This window comes from Chenopodium album, chromosome 12 (assembly GCF_948465745.1).
Source record: "Chenopodium album chromosome 12, dcCheAlbu1.1, whole genome shotgun sequence".
Taxonomy (NCBI): domain Eukaryota; kingdom Viridiplantae; phylum Streptophyta; class Magnoliopsida; order Caryophyllales; family Amaranthaceae; genus Chenopodium; species Chenopodium album.
Window position 1 is genome coordinate 20,728,647 of NC_137845.1, and position 7,789 is coordinate 20,736,435.

Genomic DNA, 7,789 nt, shown 5'->3' on the forward strand with positions numbered 1-7,789 from the left:
ATGAACCTCTTTGGAGTGAGCTTTGTAGGTACTAGCACAATCGTAAGCATCAAGCCGAAGTTCCTCTAGCTCATGAAGATCCAACCACCTCTTCTCTCCCGCACTTGCTAAGTAAAAATTGATCTTCTTGATGGCCCACAAGGCACGATGTTTAAGCTCAACCGGGAGATGGAATGATTTTCCATATACAAGGCGATATGGAGTGGTACCAATGGGAGTCTTAAAAGCCGTCCTATAAGCCCAAAGAGCATCATCCAATTTGTCCGACCAATCCTTTCTATTGCGAGCAACCGTCTTCTCAAGAATAAGCTTGATTTGACGATTCGAAACCTCAACTTGGCCACTCGTTTGAGGATGGTAGGGAAGCCCAAATCGTTGATGCACACCATGTTTCCTCAACATCTTTTGAAAGGCATTATGGACAAAATGGGAGCCATTATCACTTATCACCGCTTTTGGGACACCAAACCTTGGAAAGATGATTTTCTTAAACAACTTCAATACAACCTTGTGATCATTTGTTGGAGAGGCAATGGCCTCAACCCACTTAGAAACATAGTCCACCGCCACAAGGATATATTGATTCCCGTATGAAGAGGGGAATGGTCCCATGAAGTCAATTCCCCATACATCGAACACCTCCAATTCAAGGATAGGTTGTTGAGGCATCTCATTTTGCTTGGAAATGTTCCCAACTCGTTGACATCGGTCACATGACTTAACAAAGCCCCATGAGTCCTTGAAGAGATGTGGCCACCAAAAACCACTTTGAAGAACCTTGGTAGCGGTCTTGGAAACACCCATGTGCCCACCACTAGGGTCCGAGTGGCACATCCTTAAAACACTAGGCAGCTCTTCATTTGGAACACAACGCCTAAGCACGCCATCAACCCCACGTTTGTATAAGATAGGATCATCCCACAAGTAGTGCCTTGCCTCTCTTTTGATTTTCTTCTTTTGGTTCTTTGAGAAAGAGGGTGGAAACTCCCCACATGCTAGAAAATTCACCAAGTCGGCATACCATGGGAGTTCCTTCACCTCTATGGCATACAAGAAGTCATCAAGCATTCTATCTTCTATTGGTAAACCATCATCATGAATTTGATCCCCTTCAAGGCGAGAAAGATGGTCCGCCACAACATTCTCCGCACCCTTCTTGTCCCTAATCTCAATCTCAAAAGCTTGCAATTCAAGCACCCATCGAATCAACCTAGGCTTGGACTCTTTCTTGGCAAAGAGATACTTGAGGGCCGCATGATCCGTGAAGACTATGGTCTTGGAACCCAACAAGTGACACCGGAAATTTTCAAAAGAGTGCACAATTACCAAAAATTTGTTTTCCGTTGTTGTGTAGTTCTTTTGAGCCCCATTGAGAGTCTTGGACATATAGTAAATCACATGAAGCTTCTTGTCTACCCGTTGTCCCAAAACACCTCTAATCTCCCAATCACTCGCATCACACATCAACTCGAAAGGAAGATCCCACCTTGGGCCTTGAACAATAGGAGTAGAGATTAGAGCTTTCTTCAATCTATCAAATGCCTTCAAGCATTTGTCATCAAAATTGAACTCAACATCCTTTTGAAGAAGGTCATTAAGGGGCTTAGCAATGAGTAAAAAATCCTTGATGAATTTTCTATAAAAACCCGCATGACCAAGGAACGATCTCACTCCTTTGACATTCACCGGAGGTGGAAGTTTCTCAATCACTTCTATTTTTGCCTTATCCACCTCAATGCCTCTATTTGAAATCTTGTGCCCAAGAACTATACCTTCCTCCACCATAAAGTGGCACTTCTCCCAATTCAAAACAAGATTGACTTTCACACATCTTGCCAAACACTTCTCAAGATTCACAAGGCACTCCTCAAAAGAAACACCCCCCACCGAAAAGTCATCCATAAAGACCTCCATTTCTTCCTCCAACATATCTCCGAAAATACTCATCATGCACCTTTGGAAAGTAGCGGGTGCATTGCATAACCCAAAGGGCATTCTCCGGTAGGCAAAGGTCCCATAAGGACATGTGAAGGTGGTCTTTTCTTGATCATTGGGGTGGATGGGGATTTGGAAGAATCCCGAATACCCATCGAGGAAACAATAAAACTTGTCCCTTGTTAGTCTTTCAAGCATTTGATCAATAAATGGAAGAGGAAAGTGATCCTTCTTGGAAGATGTGTTTAGACGTCTATAGTCTATACACATCCGCCAACCGGTGACCGTCCTAGTTGGAATGAGCTCACCCTTCTCATTCTCAACCACGGTCATGCCCCCTTCTTTGGAACGACATGGACGGGGGAGACCCACCAAGAGCTAGAGATGGGGAATATGATTCCCGCATCCAATAGCTTGGTGATCTCCTTCTTAACTACCTCTCCCATTTGGGGATGTAGTTTCCTTTGTCGTTCAATAGAGAGAAGGGCGCCTTCCTCAAGCTTTATGTGGTGTTGGCACAAGGCGGGGCTTATACCTTTAAGGTCATCAATTGTGTACCCCAAAGCACCATGGTGTTTTCTCAAAACACCACATAACGCTTGAGCTTGGCTCACGCTCAAGGATGCACTAACTATCACGGGGTAAGTGGAATGAGGGCCCAAGAATTCATACCTAAGGTGTGATGGTAGAGGTTGAGCTCTACCATAGGCACACCATTACCTTCTTTTGATGTGGCCGCTTGCAAAGCTTCATGGCTTGAGATTTTAAGCACATTTGCTCATCCACTTCCTCCACACTCCCATCAAGTAACTCCTCATAGAAAGTCATCTCCTTGCATGATGCACCTACTTTGTCTTTGTTCAACAAAACATTCTCAAGAGCATCGTTAGAGGTGAGCAAGTGCTCATGCATGGAAGACACAACAATATCAAGTGAATCAATCATCATGCAATTTTCCAAAGAAGAACATGGATACTTCATGCTCTCATTCAAATCAAATTCTATAACCTCTTCTCCTACCTTAAGGGAGATCTTTGCACTCGTCACATCAATCATGGCTCCCGAGGTAGCAAGAAAGGGTCTACCTAAAATGATTGGAATGGTAGCATCTTCATCCATTTCAAGAACAACAAAATCCACCGGGAACACAAACTTCCCCACCCTCAAAGGGACATCTTCTACCATACTCTGGAAATTTGATTAACCTATCCGCTAATTGCAAGGTAATGTTAGAAGGTAAGAGTTCCCCTAGCTCAAGTCTTTGATAAACCGAATATGGCATTAGGCTCACACTAGCTCCCAAGTCACATAAGGCATTATCAATTTGCATCTTGTTAATGGCACAAGGGATGGAGAAGCTTCTGGGGTCTTTCAACTTGGGTGGAATTTTGTTCATGATGATAGCACTACAAGTTTCGGTCAAATTGATGGTCTCCACAACCTCACAAGTTCTTTTCCCACTCAAAATATCTTTGAGGAATTTAGCATAATTTAGCATTTGGTTGATCACTTCGGTAAAAGGTAGAGAAAGGTGAAGTTGTTTTAGCATCTCAATGAATCTCCCAAATTGTTCATCCAATTTGTGTCTCATGAATTTTTGTGGTAGGGGAGCTTGGGTCTCACAATTTCTTTCTCTACTCTCACCTCTCTAGGTGTCTCAACCACAACCTCATCCAATGATGCCCTATCCCCCTCATTCTCAACCAAAACCTCCTTAGAAATCTCCTTATCTACACCCTTCCTAGGCAATCTCTCCTCAAGAACCTTTCCACTCCTTGTAACAATAGCATCCACGAGTTTCTTGGGATCAAGACCTTGGGAAGGTAAAGAAGAAGGGCTTGCATGATCTTTCAAGGCATTAGCAAGTTGAGAGATTTGGTTTTCAAGCATTTTATTGTGGGTCATCATTTCATTGAATTTTTTATCACTAACGGCCATGTATGTGTTCAACAACTTGGTTTGATTCTCAATTATTTCTTCCAAATTAGTCCTAGGTGAAGAAGGTTGTGAATAGGAACTTTCACCTTGATTCTTTGGAACAAATCCGGGTGGGGGACCTCTTTGAGAATTATTTTGAAAATTACCCCTTCCTTGATTGTTCCAAGTACCCCTATTTTGACTTTGACCATAACCTTGATTATGGTTACCACCACCTTGATTATGATTACCACTACCTTGGTTATGATTTCCATAACCTTGGTTTTGGTTACCATAACTTTGACCTTGATTACCATAATTTTGGCTTTGATTTTAGCCACTATAACCTTGGTTATTATAGCTACCACGAGAACCTTGGTTCCCTTGGTTTCTATAACCACCACCTTGGTTATAGTTGTCAAAATTTCCTTGGCCTTGGTAATTCCTATTCCAGTGACCTCTTTGATTATCAAACCTTTGAACATTATTATTCAACACATAATTCCCATGCTCACTCTCATTGTTATCAAACTCATCAACACATTCATTAGGACAAGTACTAGAATCATGATCATACGATCCACATGCATCACAAAACAAACAACCCATAGGCATATTATGTGAAGAGGGAGGGGGTTGAGAGTTAGAAGGAGTACCTCTCCCCTTAAATTGGGAGGGAAGATTCGAAGCTTGAGAAGAGGAAGAAGTGCTCTCCAACTTAGCTTTGATTGCGGTCGCCTCCTTTCCCAAGTTCGTCATTTGGGAGGAAAGGTTGTTGATCGCATTTAGATGGTCCACCGAGTACAATGAAGATTGCTCGCATGAAGAGTCCCTCTCCCCATCTTGCCAATCCCTATAGAATGTCACCACGTCCTCAATGATGTCCACAACTTCTTCTTCGGTCTTGTTCAAGATAGGGCCCCCGGCCCCTCCATCAAGGCATGACTTGCCTTGGGGACTTAAACCGCCATAGAAGATTTGGATCACTTGGTATGTTGGGATTCCGTGGTGAGGGCACTCCCTTTGATACTCTTTAAATCTCTCCCATGCTTCGTAAAGGCTTTCACTTGGCCTTTGCTTGAACCCTTGAATCAAGGCTCTTGCCTCCGCCGTCTTCTTTTGAGGGTAGAAGCGGGACAAGAAGGCCTTTGTGACATCGTCCCAAGTTCTCAAGGAGTTGGGCTTCACCTCTTTGTCTAGCCACTCTAAAGATCTTCCTATGAGAGAGAAGGGGAACAACTTGAGGCGGATGAATTCTTGAGAAACCCCATTGACTTTGATGGTGTTGCAATATTTTTCAAACTCCTTAAGATGGTTCAATGGGCTCTCATTCTTAGCCCCACTATATTGTCTCCTCTCAATTAAGGTGATCATTGCCGGCCGAATTTCGAAGTCATTTGCCGGTGTAGTAGGTGGAGCTATGCCGCTCTCAAACCTATATGCACCGGGCACTCCAAGCTCCTTCAAGGCCATTCTAGGATTTTCACCCATGCCTTGCTCTTCTTGAATCTTTCTTCGCTCGAAGAACTATAACCCAAGGATCTATTAGCCACTCTCCTTCTTGAAAGAGTTCTCTCAATTTCTGGATCAAGGGGGACTATGGAACGATCACGGGTTCTATGCATGCTAAACTCAAAGAAAATATTAGTAGCACGGCTACAAGTGTAGCCTAAAGAAACAAGATCTTTTTGTATTTTTCAAATAAAATGAAGTAGACTCAACAACAAAAGCTAAGCACCAATAGCGTTCCCCGGCAGCAGCGCCATTTTGACAAGAGGAAAATTCATGTCGTTATCTACCCTTTCCCCAAGTCAAACTAAATTTGTAAACACCTAACCAACCTTATATGAATACAGGGCAAGTTAAGGGTCGATCCCAAGGGAATGCAATGATGAAAACTAAAGTCTAAGTCAAGCTACCTCGAAGACGAAATTGAGATTATGGTTGGTACTAAAGTGAACTAAAACAAGTTTAACAAGTAATCAAAGGTCTAAACACTAGGGATATGGGTAGCACATGCAAGATCAATGATAATGCTAGTTTAAAGCTCAATCAATTAATTCAAGTATTGCAATGGACAAACAATAGTAGCAATCAAGAGAGTTCAAATGCTATCCCTTATAGACCAATCTTGTGGTCACTATGAAAGGCAAACCAAGAAGAATCACAAACAAACTCAATCAATTAGAGCAACCTTCAAATCAATTGTTCATGTCATTAAGAGTTGCAATGCAATCTAGATTAATCTTATAGGGTGATCAATCCTAGTCTAATCAATCTCATGCAAAACTATGTCAACCAATTTAATTGCAACAAATCAATCAATCAAAGAACATCAACTAGAAATTTCATTAATCAAACATGCTTCCCCCTTTCCCTAGCAACTAATCTACTCACTAATCATGGTGAAATTCAAGAACAAATAACTAGAAATTGCATTGATCATCATTCTATATCAAAATCTAATAGAAATCAAAGTATTCAATAATATCAAACTCAAATCCAAAGAAAAACAAGCATCAAGCATAAATCAAATAGCAAGTAAGTAAAAGATGAAAGAAGGAAGAGATTCTCACTAATATTGATTTTAGAAAAATTAGGGATCGGTGCTTCTTACTCATAACCATGGACCCTCTTTGACTAACCCATATCCTGAACTTTAGAGAATTAGAGTCATGGTTATGTTGCAAACTCATTGCATCATATCGTGCCTACTTGACTACTTGTGCATTATGTGTTGTGCATACTCTATGTGTTTTTCCTAACCGTTTGTTTGACTTGTGATTAAGTCTAAATAAACTAATTAATAACTAAAAGGACTTTGCCTAATTAATTAATTAATTAACTTGACTAATTAAAAGCTAATAAATTAATCAAACTGACTTAGTACGACTTTAGGCCTGTTCCTTTAGAGTAAAAATACTGAAATCAGTTCCAGATCGATGTTCCAGTAGTGGCGCAAAAATCTGGGCTATGGCGCCAAACGCTGCTGTGCAACGCCTGGCGACAACCTTGTCGTCTGGCGCTGCACTGCAGGGTGTGGCGACAATTCAATTTCTTGCTTGAGTCATCACGACGAGTCTAATTAAACAGTTTATTAATCAGTTTGGTCATTTTGTTAATAGCAGTAGTCATATTTAGTCCTTAATTGAGTATAAGCACTTAGTCATACACAAGAGTCAAAGCATGTCACTTGCACTCACAAATAAAGCACACACTAATATGTATGTACACTTTGGCCATGTCTAGAGAGTCTTGTATGCGCGTGTTTTCCGTCATTTTTTTAGGGGGATAAGTCGGATATTAATCCTCCAATAAAATCACACTTGTTTGAACCCATATACTTGATTCCCAAAAATATGCACCCTATTTTTGCCTTTTCATAAACCAGTAACGTCAAATTCAATTTGAGTCAAGTCATTAAAACAAATAAAATGGTTTAATTTACAGCGCGTGGTCAAGAAAGGAAGGGCGTTTAATCAAGGACAACCTCTTCGTTCAAATTCAGCTTTTTGATAAACCAGTCAGTCGGAAAAGAAAAGCTAAGAAGATAATGGCGAGTCAAGAAGAAGTCAATGAGCTTAAGAAGCAAATGGCCAGCGTGACTGAGGTGTTAAAGGCTTTAACCCTTCAAGTAAATGACCCTGTAAGGCAACAACAAATGGAGCTCATGCAAGAAATCTTGAGCAAAATATCCAATGACTATAGATTCTAGGGCATTAGCTCGCAAGGGGTCTCAGTGGACAAGGAACTTTTTCCGCAGAAGTTCAAGGCAACAGATAGCCCTTATTTCCACTTAAGAGCGTTTGAGACAATAATGAACATTAAGGGGATAGATAAGAAAAATTTTCATACATTATTTTCTTTATCACTCGAAACTGTGTGTCAACAATGGTTCTTTTCCCTTAACAATCAGAAAACCTCAACTTGGGATGCC

General features: G+C 41.1%; 1 pseudogene; it reads left to right on the forward strand.

Annotated features, from left to right (window-relative positions):
* The first annotated feature begins 4,852 nt into the window (after positions 1-4,852).
* Positions 4,853-4,951, forward strand: LOC145573477 (small nucleolar RNA R71; annotated as a pseudogene).
* The last annotated feature ends 2,838 nt before the right edge of the window (positions 4,952-7,789 follow it).